The 16789-nt window shown below is 47.8% G+C and overlaps 1 protein-coding gene across 1 annotated transcript in view; it reads left to right on the top strand.

Annotated features, from left to right (window-relative positions):
* CHST15 (carbohydrate sulfotransferase 15) overlaps window positions 1-16789 on the top strand; it is a 418011-nt gene that overhangs the window by 67942 nt on the left and 333280 nt on the right. The window lies entirely within an intron of this gene.

Here is a 16789-nt window from a genome sequence, read left to right as displayed (position 1 = left end):
TTGATCTAAGGCTGTTTTGACTGCCCAGGTGTAAGACAGTACGGGTGTGTTTTCTAGTTCTTCATGTGATGATGACTAAGTTAATTGTTGTCAAGTAGTGAGCATTGTAGTGCTGTTAGCACTCTAGTGGACGCACGCTTTCATGCATCCCTACATCCGCAGGCCAGGCGTAGCCTGCGGGGTGAATAAATGGAAGGCGTGCGCTCGGGCACGTCACTTCCGACTGAGACCGAGTGTCCTGGTCACTGGCTGTCGCTGCGCGCTGCCACCCCTGCGCACGCGACCACCTCACCAGGCAGGCCCTGTAACCTGCCATACAACATTGGCGACGAGCGGAGGGGGCCCAACCCTCGCCGTTCACCTCGGCCCAAGCAGAGCGGTCTGCTCGCTTCCGCGGTGCACACCGCGTGTGACCCGACGGCTCCACCGGATTCACAGGAGCCGGCGTGCTCCTCCCTGCTGGCCTCCCGCCTGCCAGAAAGTGCCTGCTTTCACCCCTGCTGCCCTGCGGTGAGGGCGTGTGCCACCGCACTGCCTACCGCCGCATTGCCGAGCCTCCCGCGGAGAAGATTGCCTTTGCCACGCATCTCGCGTGGTACGCGAGGCTTACGAACCCTGCCATTCGTCACGCTTCTGGGGTGAGAAGCGGGAATACTACCAAGCCAACCCCACTAACACTGTGCAATTCATGTTTCTGGTCTGCTGAGGCCTGGGGAGGCCTAGTAGCACCTGGAGGAGTCTCAACAGACGCTGACAGCCCGAATAAGAACTTTCACTGGCCAGCCACGAGGCACGTGGTTTTGGTGGCAAGCGCAACGACGGGAGGGCGGACGGAGTGACTGCCGGCTACAGGTACGGACATTGCTGCGTCCCCGCATAGGAACCTCTACCCTACCCGCTTGTGGGAGTCGCCGCCATGGGGGATGGTGATGCTGTGGCGCCCGTCATTAACATTCCATTTCAGCACGCTGCTGCTGGGGTGCTACCACCGTTCAGTGAGGCAAGTGACCCGTCCACGGCCTCGCCCCGCTGGAAAATTTGGCTGGAAAGATTGGAGAATTACTTTGTGGTCACGAGGGAGACGGATGACGCAGTGAAAAGGTCCCTCCTCCTTCACTACGCGGGGGACGAGGTTTTCAGACTTTTCAAACACCTCCCTAACCCGGGCGCAGCGACCACCTACGCTGCCGCAGTCACAGCCCTCAACAACCATTTTGACCCCCAGCTAAATGTGGACTTTGAAGTCTTCAAGTTAGGGCAAGCCCGCCAGCGGGATGGAGAATCCATGGACCAATTCCACACCCGAGTGAAGGAGCTGGCCAGCTCCACCGATGAGGACCAGCCAAGGGCCATACGACGTCAACTGATCCAGGGGTGCCGAGACAAAACGTTAAGGGGTCATATCCTGGGAAAAGCGGGGATTTCCCTGGAAGACATCCTCATCCTAGCTAGAGCTCACGAACTCTCGGATGCCAGAGCGACGGCCATGGAACAGGCCCTACACAAAACTCCCACCAAAACCGACACCGTCAAAGTAGAACGTGCTGACGCAGTGCGGCCTCGGACACGTGGCCAGGCACAAAAGGGATACCGGAGGGACCCGCCCCAAGCCCGCTGCGGATACTGTGGGCATGAACCCCATGCGGCCAAGGACTGCCCGGCTCAAGGACAAACCTGCGGGAACTGCGAAATCCTGAATCATTTTGTGTCAGTCTGTCGCAGGAAGAACCAACCCAGGAATCCCAAGAAGCCATGGACGCCCACAAAAGCCGCCCGTCAGCTATCGCTAACAGACCCACCCCCGGAGAGGGCTGAAAAACACCTGCCCACAATCTATGACGATTCGGACTTGGAAGACGAGGAAGCATATGTGATCTCTTTTGCCCGGGAACTGAAGCAGAGGCAACGGCCACAACTGACATGTGTGGTACAAATGGGGGAGAATGAGGTAAAAGCTATCATCGACACACGCGCCACCGTCAACGTCATGGGGCTGCAACAATTTAACAAGCTAAGCCCTCGACCTGAGGTCCTGCACTCAAAGACAAGAATCTTCGCCTATGGAGCGGACACACCACTACCTCTCAAAGGGAAAATTGTGATACCCATCCGGGCAGATGAGGCAGAAGTAACAGCGACGGTACACATAATTAACCGGGAAGCCGACACCTTGCTAAGCAGCCACACCGCTGAGGACCTGAAGTTGATCGCGTTTGCTAACCGTATCAGAGCCCATCAAGTGGACGAGCTGCTGGAGCGCTTCCCTGAACTGTTCAAAGGACTAGGGTGCATCAAGTGCGACCCCATCAAACTCCACATCGACAAGTCCGTCACTCCCACAGCCCTACGCCACAGGCGGATACCATTCCACCTTCGGCCGTTAGTGGAAAAAGAACTTGAGAAACTTGAGAACCTGGGAGTTATCGAGAAGGTAACAGGACTCACCCGATGGGTTTCCCCCATGGCCATTGTCGAAAAGCCCAAGCAACCAGGTGAGATCCGCCTATGTATCGATATGCGGCTGCCGAACACCGCCATCAGAAGAGAAAGACACTTGACGCCCACTATGGATGACATAGTAGCCGATGTGAATGGCTCGAGATGGTTCTCGAAAATCGATCTCAATGCAGGCTACCATCAACTGCCCCTCGCAGAGGAAAGCCGCTTCATCACTACGTTCAGTACTCACCTTGGCCTCCGGCGATATAAGCGCCTCAATTTCGGAATATCTTCCGCAGCGGAGGTATTCCAGAATACCATCAGAGAGCTCTTGTCAGGTTTGCCGGGGGTAATTAATGTCAGCGACGACATTCTAATCCACTCTGCCACCACGTCCGAACATTACAAACACCTGCGTGATGTTTTGAAAAGACTGAGCACACACGGAACAACCCTCCATAGAGACAAATGCCAATTCTTTCAACCCTCAATTGAGTTTTTTGGTTATGTCTTTAACCAAGAAGGAGTGCAAATTGACCCAAGAAAATCCAAGTCAATAAAGGACGCTCCGGCGCCGAAATCACCAACGGAGGTGAGGAGTTTCCTTGGGATGGCTACATACTGTGGCCGGTTCATACCAGGCCTGGCAACCCGCAGCGAACCCCTCCGTGCACTAACGAAAACGGACGCCAAGTGGCAGTGGGGCCTGAAAGAATATGAAGCCTTCCAGGGGATAAAGGATGCCCTCCTTGAAAACGCAACACTATCATATTTTGACCCCGCCAAGCGGACCGAAGTGATCGTTGACGCCAGCCCGGTAGGCCTAGGGGCAGTTCTGACCCAAGAACACGAGCCTGGCCAATGGACGGCCTTGGCCTTTGCCAGTAAAGCGTTAACCCCAACCGAAACCAGATACGCTCAAATCGAGCGGGAGGCCCTGGCAATCAAGTGGGCCTGCAGTCATTTTCACCTCTACCTACAAGGACATTCATTTGTAATGGTGACCGATCATCAGCCCCTAGTGCCTCTCTTCAAGGGCACCGCGCCCCACCACGCATTGAGAGGTGGGTGATTCAGCTTCAAACGTATGGCATGGAAGTAGTGTACAGACCGGGAGCCAAAAATCCGGCCGACTACCTGTCGCGCCACCCACTACCTCAAGAGCCAGTGCCCGTTGATGATGAGTGCGAGGAATAGGCCCAGTGGGTAGCGCTCACGTCCTGCCCTCAATGCATGACCATTGAGGAGATCAAGGAGGCGACGGCGGATGACAACCCGTACATGAGGTCGCTGCAAGCCGTGCAGCAAGGATCCTGGACCAACTACCTACACCCTCCCGACACCTGGACAGCTGCGGACAAGGAAGCCCTCACGAAGTTCTGGCACATCCGCCACGAACTCAGCGCCATGGAAGAGGGTGTGCTGCTGAGAGGGACACGCCTGGTAATACCAAAACGCCTCAGGCACCGAGCCACCCAACTTGCTCATGGCGGCCACCAGGACTCCACGAAAATGAAGGCACGCATGCGTGAGAAGGTGTGGTTCCCTGAATTGGAAACAATGGTGGAGGACTACGTAAAAAACTGCATGTCCTGCCAATTGACGAGCGATCCCGAAAGGCCGGCCCCGATCATCACTGAGGAAGCATGCACGACCCCCTGGACCAAAATCAGCTTGGACTTCGGGAGCTTCCCGGGAGAGGGACACAGTTGGTTGCTATTGACTCGTACTCCAAGTACCCCTTAGTTGAGAGGGTGCAATCCACGGCATTTACACACGTGGGGCCGGCGCTGGAAAGACTGTTCTCCATGTTTGGTTACCCTGAGGAGATAAAAAGCGACAATGGACCACCGTTCCAGGGAGCTGAGTTCGCCACGTTCTTGAAGAGCAGAGGCATTACCCACCGGCGCATCACACCCCAATGGCCGCAAGCCAATGGGGAGGCAAAAAGATTTATGCGGACCCTCAACAAGATGTTCAGGATAGCGGTGGTAGAGGAGGCCGACCCTGAACAAAGGCTACATGAGTTCCTAAGGGAATATCGAGGAACTCCCCACTGCACCACCCAGAAGAGCCCATGGTCCCTCATGTTCCAAGGCTGACGCCGAGACCTCCTTCCCACAGCCCCGGTGCCGGCGCCGGTTCTGGACAACATGAGGGAGAGTCAGGAACGTTGACGCCAATACAATCAGCGGGCGAGCCAGCGGCGTAGAGCAGCACCACGACGACTATGCCGAGGGGATCGGTTAGTCATCAAGAACAGACGCCCGGGAGGAAAGTTCCAGACCTTCTACGAACCAGGTCCGTGGACTGTAACGGCCACAAAAGGGACTATGGTGACCGCTAGAAGAGAGGGGGAGGAAGTTTCAAGGAACACATCGTGGTTCAAAGTGGTTCCCCCTGGGCAGAGGGCAGACGCTGAAGATGCGGATGGAGTCAATGAGTCACCCCGAGCCGCGACACAAGATGGAGGAAGCAACTCATCAGCCGAGACCCGAGGGCCAGTGTCGGAGTCTGAAGTTGACTCTCAACCATATCCACCCCCATCAGAAACCCATCCCGCAACAGAGAGCAAGGACCGGATCACATCCCGCGGTACAACCTGAGGCCCAATCCACCACCCAGCCAGAGACTAAAGGACTATGCCTGTCAGCTGAGACCCTGAAGTCGTCATCAAAGGGACACGCAAGTACAGAGCGATTGATTAAAGTTGTTGTTATGTAACGAACATTTATGGTCTGGACATTTTGCAAAAGTTTCCATAGTTGGATAGAGATGTAGTGCTGTTAGCACTCTAGTGGACGCACGCTTTCACGCATCCCTACATCCGCAGGCCAGGCGTGGCCTGCGGGGTGAATAAATGGAAGGCGTGCTCTCGGGCACGTCACTTCTGACTGAGACCGAGTGTCCTGGTCACTGGCTGTCGCTGCGCGCTGCCACCCCTGCGCACGCGACCACCTCACCAGGCAGGCCCTGTAACCTGCCATACAACAAGCATGACCAGGGCACAAGTCCTAAAAAAAGAAGTAGGGGGGACACTGACGCCACGACAGGAAGTGACATCACAAAAGGTGGCATGCACCATCAGACTCATTGCCTCCCCTCGCACACTCCTTAGATGCGATTATATCAGAGAAGCCAGCGCGTGAGCAGCGTTCTGAATGAGCTCCGATCTCGCCCCAGAGAGGCCAAAGAGTGAATGTGGGGCTCCATTTGCTCCAGTAATCGAGCTCCCAGTAAAATAAGTGGGGGGACGCCATCCACCAGCGTGGTACACTGACTCGAGCCTTGCGCATGACATTTTCAAATGTTTAACTTGCATTCACGTCCTGGCATGCTGTTTTGTTGTTGTGTTATGGTTTTTGTTTTGTTTGGGAGAAGGAGGAATGTTGTGTTGGGGATGGAACATCCCAACACACAAAATGTGGATGGGTATTTTAGTGGGTGACCCCGCCACGTGTATCCTGAATGCTATTGGCCATGACGTACACACAGGTGATCATAAAAGGGCCGTGGCCCTGACCTTGAGGCCAGAAACGAAAGCACACTGTGTCGACTCCTTTATTTGTATCTGATAAGCCTCGCAGGCAAACATGACTGATAGGTTCTTGCCATGCAGCAGGTGTGAAAGGAAACCACTAATAGTACAGCCAGTGTGAATAGTGAACGAGTGTGGAGAAAGGACACGCGCTTGTGAAACAAAGTATTTACTCTAGGTTTCCTAGTGATAAATTAAAAAATCTGCTGATTTACTCGATGTTGAAGCTGCCTCATCTCGGGTTTGAAAATCTCGCGCAATCCTATTTTTTTCTTTTACTTTTTTGTTTCCTCCTGTAAATTCAGGACTGCAACTTAAACCTCGAGCTAGGCAATAAGTGTTCTGACACTTGAGATTCGCGGATTTCACTCAATTTTTTTTTATGCATCGCTTGTGATGCCCCGTCTCGCATATGAGAGCCAATTGCCTCGAATGGCCTTCAAATAGTACCGGAATTGAGGGGCATTTATGGGGTCATTGTCAGTTCATCACCACCACACTTGTTGGTGGCTGCAGATGGGGTCCACGGGGGATCACTTGTGGTGTCAATGTCACTTGGGAAGCATTATGAGCCAAGTCACAGAAGAAGCCAATTAAGGCTTTTATAGAGTTAACGCGAGGAAACACTAGAAAGGGCCAGGAAGTCTATCGCCTGTATTACCTACCGCACATCATGTTTCTATAAAGCGCTCTGATACCCAAAACCGGGTCAAGTTCGCGCTATATAAAACTCTGTAAAATAATAAATAAATAAATAAAAAAGATTCGTGCATCTAATTGGTCAGTTAGTGCCAGCAGGCAAATGACAGGGAAACAACTTTTCCCTTGCAGTATGTCAATTTTGCAGAACTTTGACTCATCATGTGAAACACCAACATGCGTTTGTTTTTAAAGTCATCTCTGCGTCGATCAAGGGGTGTCTGTGGAGACTGAAGCTTCAGACCACAGGCACAGTGACAGGGGTGCCCCTGAGAGCATCAGCCTCTGCACATGACGGTGCGTGTGGGAGATTTACCCACTGCGAGGCCAGAGTAAACCCCCTCTGGGCACGGAGGAGGGCCTGGGTCTGGGTGCCCTTGGATGCCTCGCACCACCACCTTCGCTCCGTGAACACACTTCTTTGTATGTGCGCTGGGAATGCATAAGACCGCTGCAAGAAGCGGGCGAGGTGGAGCCGGTGGGTAAACAAACAAAAAAAAACCTGAACTGCAAACCACACCGGCCGCAGGACTGGGCACACCCTCCTGGGTGTGTGCAGCCCTCGAGTCTGTCAGCCAAGAGTTCAGCCCCTCTGGGGGACGCGCGATTCATACAGGGCCACAAGGACCAGTCACCCTGCACATTTCACCCTAGACAACCCCCGCTCCCCCGGGCTTTCCCTCCGAGGTCTTCACTGAGTCCCGGTCGTGCACACTGCAAGCTCTGTCACATTCTTTCTCTCCTAGGCCTCCCCCCTCGACCTCCTGCCACCCCAGTCCCTACCCAAGGTGGTCCCTCCTCCTACTCATCTGTTTCCCTCCTGGGCATCGAGTCTAGCGCACGAATTGCACGGGAAGGGGGGCGGCGAGATCCCCGCCCTGACATCGGTAAGCATGCATGTTCATTCATATGTGTGTTTGTAACACCCCGGAGTGTGCTAGTGTTCACAGCCGCGTGGTCTACAGTGTCTGCAATAAACATTTGTTCTAGTGTTTTCAAGATTTGTCGAGGCAGCGCGTACATTCGGTCGTTCTTTTTTGGGTGCCAACATTAGACTTTCTGTGTAGTGTATACAATCTACTGGCCCGTATTGTGAATGTGCCGCACCAGTGTTTATAGTGCTTCGACGATTGGCCTTGTCAGAATATTGTTTTGCCTCTGAAGCATAGGAGGCAGGTTCATCAAATGGTGGTGCCTAGGTCATAAGAGAAGTTCCATTGGGATGTGAGATGACGAGCGCGCTACGCAGGATGACTTTACATCTACGACGGCCCATGGAAAATATCACGGATTGAGAAGGGGTTTATTTACAAGCCCATTGCGCCGCCGGTGGGTCACTTTTTCTGATGCACCGGCAGCACAGTGTGCCGGCCCATATTTACCAGTCCACTCCACGTAAAGTCACCCTGCGTGGCTTTCCATGACTTTGAAAATATGCCCCCCTTTCAGGCATTACTCTGTGCGAAAAGGCCATACCATGGGTGTTGCTGTTGGTGTTCCCACGCAACATACATAACACCCGACACAAGGTTTTTCAAACCTGGGAACAGAGCCAGACTTGCTGCCGGGCGTTTTTTGCTGGGGTGGCAGGGTGAGGTCCAGGTTCACTGCCGAGGGGCTGATTTTGTTGCTGGGGAGCTGCCAGCGCTTCTAAATCAACAATGCAAAACAACTAGCTTTAAAGCTTACTTTTTTAAACATTTGTTTTGCATTATTTATCAAGGAAAGCTCGGTAGCCAGTCCAGCCCTGCCTGGGAATGCATTACATTTCGATGCCTCCCCAGAGGAGGCATAAAGGAGGTGCAAGGGGAAATAATGCTATTTCTCCTTGTTTTTCTTTATTCTGTGTGTGCTGCAGCACGCATAGAAAGAGAAAAACACCTCTTGTGATTGTTTTTATGCAGGAAGGTGTGCCTTCCTGCACAAAAACAATCACCCCTACAACGCAGACACCCTTGCTCCATGGCATAAGGGTGCTTGCGTTGGTGCATGACAGCCCATTGTGCACCAGCACAGGGGAAAAGGTCTCTTGCTCATGATTGAATGTCCTTATTGTCTATGTGTGTTCGCTGCTACTTAGTCAGTGTGTTTTTCTCCCTATTCTTGTATTTGTTCCTCCCCTTGGAGCTTTTCTGTTTCTCAGTCATTTCTGATTGAACTATTTGTAGATTACCACTGATTATATGAGATTTTTTCATTTATTTCTCAGGTTCCTGTTTCCTTTTATTTTCACCAATCCACAGAGCACATTACTTTTTTTGCCCTCTCCCTGGTCTCTCTTTATTCCACTGATCACCCTTCCACGCTCTCTGCTATCTCCTCCCTACACTCAGTTCCTTGTCTTACCCCCTAATTGTGTTGTTTTTTTCAAATTTGTAGGCAAGAGCCCAGTGGCTACACAATGCTACTAGTGCTCACTTCTATCCATCCTGTACAAACTTGATTTCTTAATTTTCTGTTCAACATTTTCTGATGTAAAGGGTCTGAGAAAGGGTTTTTAGTCAGGTTTGAGAAAAGGGCGCACAGCTAAGTATTAGCGCAATCATTTTTGGCGATTCTTAGTAAGCTGTGAGGTGCAAGAAGGAAGGTTGAGGGGATAAGCCCTATAACCCCCCCATGCAGTGTCAGCCTAAGCTAACACTGAGTACAGTAACTAACACAAAACCTATGCACACTCTAATAAGTAAACAATGATGTCAGTGTAGACATATGAGACAAATGGAGACAAAGCGTTTCATTTACAAACAAATGAATTGCTTTCTTGGAATCGGTTGTTAGAAAAGGTGTCTTTAATGTTCAAGAGAACCAGCCGACACATGTTTCGTCGCGTGTTCGACAGTCTTCCCGCGACTCCTCAGGGCTATAGATACTTGAAGTGTCTTTGGGAGAGTCGCTCTGTCGGTGATACTTCCGACCCGACAGGGCCCTGGACTGTTGGCCTATTATGGCGGCGGTTGGAGAATTCTCACAAGTGTTATATCCGTAGAATAGGGTATAACAAGGTGAGTGAATAACGCTGGACACTCCAAAGCGCGTTGGATGTATAGTAGTGGAGAATTTAACCATTTCAAATTTATGCCTCCATCTAGTAGGGGCGACCACACTCGGCACACGGAACAGAGCGCTGGTACTCAGATGCACCCGTCTGAAGTCCAAAGGCAGCTCGTTTTGAACACTCTCTGAATACTCTCTTAATCAACTTCATCGCCCATACTCCGTGGAGGCATACATTCGAAATTGTTAAATTCTCCACTACTATACATCCAATGCGCTTTGGAGTGTCCAGCTTTATTCACTCACCTTGTTATACCCTATTCTATGGATATAACACTTTTTATAATTCTCCAACCGCCGCCATAATAGGCCAACAGTCCAGGGCCCTGTCGGGTCGAAAGGATCAATCCATATCAAACAACGGCCATATAGTGCCTGTATAGAGATGGATGTCAGAAAACTAGCATCGTGTTTGCCATATGGTGGACTAAATAGTGTGCAGTGCCAAAGAAAAAGTGAAAAATAAAATTGACTAAACAGACTCTGAGCAGACCTTTTTAAACAGAAGTCGGTGTGTCAAAAATTAAAAACCGCGCCAGGTAGAATGACTACCATGTGGTGCTATGTGCAGTACGGTCAACATGTTTCTGCCTATGAGGGGATGTTGCCCCGGCATTCTTCAGGACCTAATTTAAATCAGCTACTGCTAACATGACTGTAATTATTTTAAACAGAAATAAGATTACTAGTAGAAAGATACATATCTACCAGGACCTTTGTCGGTTTGAATGTCCACTTGAGGGAAAGAAGGTTGTCTTCTTCCTATCAATAAACAAGTGAGTTATAGTATAATAACAATAGATAAAACATACACACACCCCTGCATGAATCTTGTAGATTTCACGCAGGCACTTTTGCGAGGCGCACAGGTGCCGAACGCCCACCCTGCGTGGGAACTCCCCTGTTGTGGCGCTGGGCTTTATAACGTGACGCATCTCCCTAGATGCGTCACGTTGTAAATGGCTCGCAGGGATGCGCCACGTTTACACCGCTGTTGCGTCACGCAAGGCGGCGTAAACGTGGCACAAGGGGCTTGTAAATCTGCCACTTAGGCTGGCTACTTTATACCCTTCTGCCAAATTCTTATTTTGGTGTTTCATTCTTTCCAACGATGTGCTGTGGTGCGAACGCACGGCTCCCACGGACGGGCGGTTGCTGCCAGGGCCAGTAACATAACTCACTTGGTTGCCTGTCAGCTGGTTATTTAGCGTTACGCCTGGAGCATTGTAAAATGGCAAAATGGCAACGCGAAAACAATGCACTTGTGCTGTCATAGCCAGACGTTCCCTGACGTTATTTAACAAACTAATGGCAGCATTGCCAAAGAGGTCATGGGGACTCCTTACTCAATTAACAACAAGTGCTGCCCTGACCTACCTCTGGCACGAGGTGGAAGTTTACCGAGCTCCCACTACCTTTTAAATAGACAGCCTGCGACTGACTGCCCCATTGTTATTGCAGTTACCCATGCGGTTTCAACTAGGTATCAGGAGGCAAGGCATGAAGGGGAGCCTACTGCTGGCCATCGTAATGAGGATGCACGAGGTAGTTCTAGAATACAAAAAACATTCGACTTAGTGGTTGAGGAATTGAATCAACAAGTAGAGATTCTGGCGGTCAGAATTTGTGAAATACTTTCATTTGGAATCACCTCACATATAGAAGAAAAATAAGTATGCCACAAAGTTGTGCCACGTAGCCCACTGGCCTACTCTTTTCTAGTTCCTGACTATACTTTCCCGGATATTCTGGTTATGCCCAAAAATGCATTCAGCATCGAGCCAACGACTATAATATCTACGTCGCAGGGTGAGGAAATCATAATAGAAAATTTGGAGTGTGATCTAAAGAGACAATCGTCTAGTCAAGCTATATATGTTACTCCCTTGATACCTGATCTAACATGTGCAAACACTGTTAGTAATGGTCATATCATATCAGATGATTCGATCCCAGCTTTCCGAAGGATCTTAACTTGGATCCATGCTCTTTTGAAAAAGTTGTGTTGAGCGCCGATCATGCCTCTTTGATTATGACATTTTACAGATTCTGGTTAAGAACACGTGGGTGCGGGGGTTCAACATAAGACATAACAACTAAAAAAGGATGCCGTGTCTCAAACAGACACAGCAAATTTGACCACAAATTCCACAATGACATGTAGGAATTGAGAGGGATGTGAATTATGAATCAACAAGGCATCATTTAATACTAACAAAGGAATATCATGGTGAAATACCAATACCAACAACAACGGACCCGAGCAGTTGGAAACTAGCCCTCCCGTATTATACCGAAAGGAAACAAAGGTTCATAATAAAAAAGTCTAAAAAAGCACGAAGTGCAAGGGGAGCAAAAAAGCGTAGGAGCAGAAAATATGCAGTTTACTCACTGACACAATTACTTAAAGAACAAGTAGAGCATAGTATTTTGTTAGACTCTCCGAGTAATCATCCAGAGGCTTACTACTAAGAGCTGGCAAATGTAAATTATACGATGCAAGAACACCGTTTCAATTTACATAAGCCAGGCAGTGGGGCGACGCTCACCCGCAACTGCTAAAACCACAGCTATGTCCATGGACATTATAGAAGTGTACCCAATAATTTCCTGGAAGAAGAAAGCTGTTATCCTTGGGTCAACTTCTAACACTAAGAAGAGGAGGAACCAAAGACAGATTACTAAAAAGTGAGTGTAAAGAGTTAGGTTTGAACTTGAGCATGAAGTCAAGGAAGGTAAAAACTCTGAGCCTACTGATATGTCAAGCTCCAGTAGCTGGTCAATTCCATACTCTTTAAAGTGTCTATAGAGAAGGCTTAGCATGTGTTCTTTGTGATCAGCTCGAGAGATAGAGAACATAAACATGAATCTCTTATTGTACTTTATTGAGTTACTCATTGATGTTTCCATTAATTTACTATTAAACAGATCATGTTTACAGACACATTTTATGTAATACCATCTTTGCGATTGCTTAACTGCATGGACTTGAATCTTGTGAGACTTATGATTTGTGATGATAATTGTGGCTCCCTTGTTACTCATGAAGAATGTACAGCCATTAATGCCTTAAGATAGGTTATGAATAATGTCGATGGTTTGCGGAAAATGGGGATAGATCTAGTACCCGGCAGTAAGAAATAAAGGTGGTGTCCTTGCCCAATAGCCTTACATAAATTGCTACAAAAAGTTAGATTAGATACAAGACGATTACTAAAAAAGAGGAGGGCAATTTGCTATTGGACCAGATGGAGGGAAGAGAAAAAATAATTATGGCACATATCTAGTAAAAACACCAGGGGTTGGCTACCTGCAGATCTACCTAATGTATATAGAACTACAGTTCTCATTGAGAGTGAAGAGGAGGTTTTGCAGTGTACATCTTGCTAAACATTATCAGAGGAAAAGATAACAAAGAGATGGCCGTGTGAGAAGAGAGCCATATCTCCTGAGAGGAAGTAACTGGAAAATATTTGGAGTATGTTCTAAAACTGATGACTTAGAATGGCAAGCATTTATTAGACAAAATTATTTCTGTTGTACAGGAGACATGGGCCATCCTTGAAGTTAATGTGGATGTGTATACCACTCACTATGCGTAAGCAAGTAAACAGAAATCTGGTCGACATTCTGGTGGGTTAGCCACTCGGGTATCAGTACATTTACAAACGTCTGTGGCATTTCTTAATGTACCAAGTATGCCGACAAACAAAATAGATACTATACTAGCTGGACCTAGGCCATCAGGGGCTGTCATTGTCATATTACGTTTCTGAGTCCACCCAGGAATGAAAGACAGATGTGAGCCTATCCTAGCTGCGTTTCCTAGTGGCAGATCTTATTGTAGAGATATGTTACACCACAGATTAGTATTCTGCAGCTATTGTAACAGCTCTCAAGGTAAAGATAGACAAAGGAGCGCAATTCCAGAGATGATTTCTCGTAGGGGGTACCTGAAGCTGTTATGAAGCACAGCAAAGAGAATGGGGGCTGTGGGAATATTTTCCATCAATGGTGCTGTCATGCAGGTTAGATATCGTAATACTTTGGTGTGACTGTGCACAGCTATATTTTTCAGCTATTATTCACCGTAGTTCGTGCTCCTTAGGACTACTCCCTGCTCGGGAGTACTAATCAAATGAAAAATAGTTGCACCGACACGAGATGTGTGGGTGTCTCCTCGGGCACAGATATTGGTGCTGTTCTCCAACAGCCAATGTTCTTCAATAAAGCTTTTCAATTCTTTTTGATTTCTTAAATATTTTATTCATACTTTTAGATCCAGAATCATGAATTCTGATTCATAGACTTTCGTGTGTATCAACGTTTCTTATTCATTCATCATCTTAGGTGTCTTTGCAATTTAATAGCGAATTCCCTGATGAAGGCTATACCGAAATGCATTGGAAATAGCTATTCAGGACAAATTGATGGATGAATAAATGGCGGAAGCCTCGAATCCCGCTTAGGCGTCTTTGCAATTTAATAGCGACTTCCCTGATGAAGGCTTATACCGAAATGCATTGGAAATAGCTATTCAGGACAAATTGATGGATGAATAAGAAACGTTGATACATACGAAAGTCTATAAAATTAGAAATCATGATTCTGGATCTAAAAGTATGAATAAAATACTTTAAGAAATCAAGAAGTATTGAAAAGCTTTATTGAAGAACATTGGCTGTTGGAGAACATCACCAATATCTGTGCCCAAGGAGACACCCACACATCTCGAGTCGGTGCAACTATTTTAGATATCGTAATAGCCACAGTCCATCTGATGTCCCAGTGAATATGACCTTTAAAGGGGTAAGCGCTTATCTCTTATTGACTATATCTTGATTTATATGTAAGCCGGATTGACAGTATGGGATGTGCAGAAAATTCTCCAGTAGTAACCATAATCCATGTGTTGCCTTTCCAACTAATAATGAAATCTGCTAGGCAGTAAAGCGTGGAGTAGAAAACTATAATCTCTTTGTTCCGAGTATGATGGAATTAATGTATTCTACTCTGAAAGAATTGCTAATAGTACCCAGAGGGGCCAATGAGGGCAGGGTGATAGACCTACATTAGTGAATTATTACCAAGGCATCCCTTTTCTTGACAACCATAAAATCCACTAATGGTAATGATGGTAGTCGATATGGTGGCTGGAATAATAGAGAATGTTAAATTATGAAGAGGGAGCTCTCATGTACCTTAGTGAGGGGTCACAACTCAATAGAAACAGAGATAACCTTTGTGAGACAAAGGCAAAATGATTGGTCCGCCAAGAGGAAAAGGTGTACAGACCAAACAGGATGAGTCAGAAGCAAAAAATGGGTTTGAGAAGATGCCCTTTCATATGAATCACATGACTGACGTGTTGCGCCAGGCCCAGTGTGGCTGGAGAACCTATGATTACTGCTACCTCAAGGTGGGTGATGTCGTCCATTCAGAGATTTATGTCCCCTAGCAACATACAGTTAATAAGGAATAATTCAATGCTTAGGGGCTACACAATTTGCCAATAGAGATTCAAAAGTGGTAGAAGGGCCCGAAGGTCAATAATGAAGGAGACAAGAGAAGAAAAAGGCATATTGAAGTGTGATAGTAGAAATAAGTGATTACTCTACATGAAAGGAATGATCTAAGACAATGGAAACCACCAAGGAGGTACATTTATGAGGAGAACGCCATTTTTATTGGAGCAATCGTGTCTATTTATATTGTATCCTAATGGAATGGCCATAATCAAATCCGGATTAGTCAGGTTTTAATTACATATAAAAAGAACACTGATTTGGACGTGAGGAATAAGGCCATTGTGAGTTGCAATCGTACAAGCGTTGAGGAGATGTCAAGCTATAGTCACTGTCTTGGGCCAAAGACTGGTGTTCTTCATTGCCCTTTCAAAAATATAAGACAATGAAAAACTGGTGGCTGAATTAAAACATGAGGCTGAATCAATTGTATATTTAAAGATAGCTGACGTTCAAGGGTGCAGAACTTACCTATCTTGTAGACAAAATGGCAAAAGAAACCCAAAGAGTTTCTGGTGCTGGATGTGGCCAGGGAACGGATGGGGGTGGTAAGCCTTGCCTTTGTTATGTCCCATGTACCAGTTGGCCCAAAATGCTGTCCTTCCAGTGAAACACAGGTCTCAAAAGTAACTTTTTTTGACAAATGGCAGCCGACTGAGTATGTCACGGTCTCTACCACACGTGCTTACAGTAGATCATTCCCCAGCAGACATCCAACTGTGTGGGCGAAACTTGGCTCGCCCTTCACGAAGTCAACCTTCTTCGCTGGTTTTGGAGTAGTTACTGCTTACCTCTAATTCTCCACTCTTTACCATCATCTTTTGATAAGGGCATACTCATTAGGGACAATCTTATCAGGGTCTACCAGCTTTCAGTGAGCTGGCTTGTCTCCTCTCAATTTCTCGGAGGGGTTTCTATGAAAGCAGACATTGGAACCCAGCATGGGAATTCCAAAGATCTTCCTCACAAATGACATGTGAAATCTTTTGCACCTTCAGCATTCCAAGTGACATGGCAGCTGCTGGAGTAGGAGGGGGGTCTTATGGCTTATTGCTTTAAAGGCTGGTGTTATATTGTCAGCATGGTTTGGTTGTAGAGAAAGATGTTCTTTTCATTTAAATTCACATCCTGTTTCCCTGGTGTTTGGGAAACCCTCCCTTCCCCCTTCTCTTGGTTATCAGAGCCCCTAGAATATTAGTCCTCTGGGCCACTTATTTTAGTTAGTCCTCCACATAGATGAGTTTTTGCTCCCTTGTTTATTTTGCCAGTAACCTACCAGTCCGCGCCACAGTGCAGTAGCTGTGGATCAGCCAACACTGAATCACCCACTTTATGTTGTAAGTTAAGGAAACAAGCTTCCAGCAGATAGATGCGCCCTAATAATTAGACCAAGTAGTTGTTCGTCTCTGTGTTCATCAGCTCGCCCTACAGCGTTTCATATTTTTAATATCCATACTGAGCAAATGTTCCCAAGTTACCTGCTGATGCTTTGTTGTTCTTAAAGGATGTCATGTAGTGGGCTACAGGTGTAAAA

Source organism: Lissotriton vulgaris, unplaced genomic scaffold (genome assembly GCF_964263255.1).
Source record: "Lissotriton vulgaris unplaced genomic scaffold, aLisVul1.2 SCAFFOLD_656, whole genome shotgun sequence".
Lineage (NCBI taxonomy): Eukaryota > Metazoa > Chordata > Amphibia > Caudata > Salamandridae > Lissotriton > Lissotriton vulgaris.
This window is presented reverse-complemented; position numbering and strand designations above follow the sequence as displayed.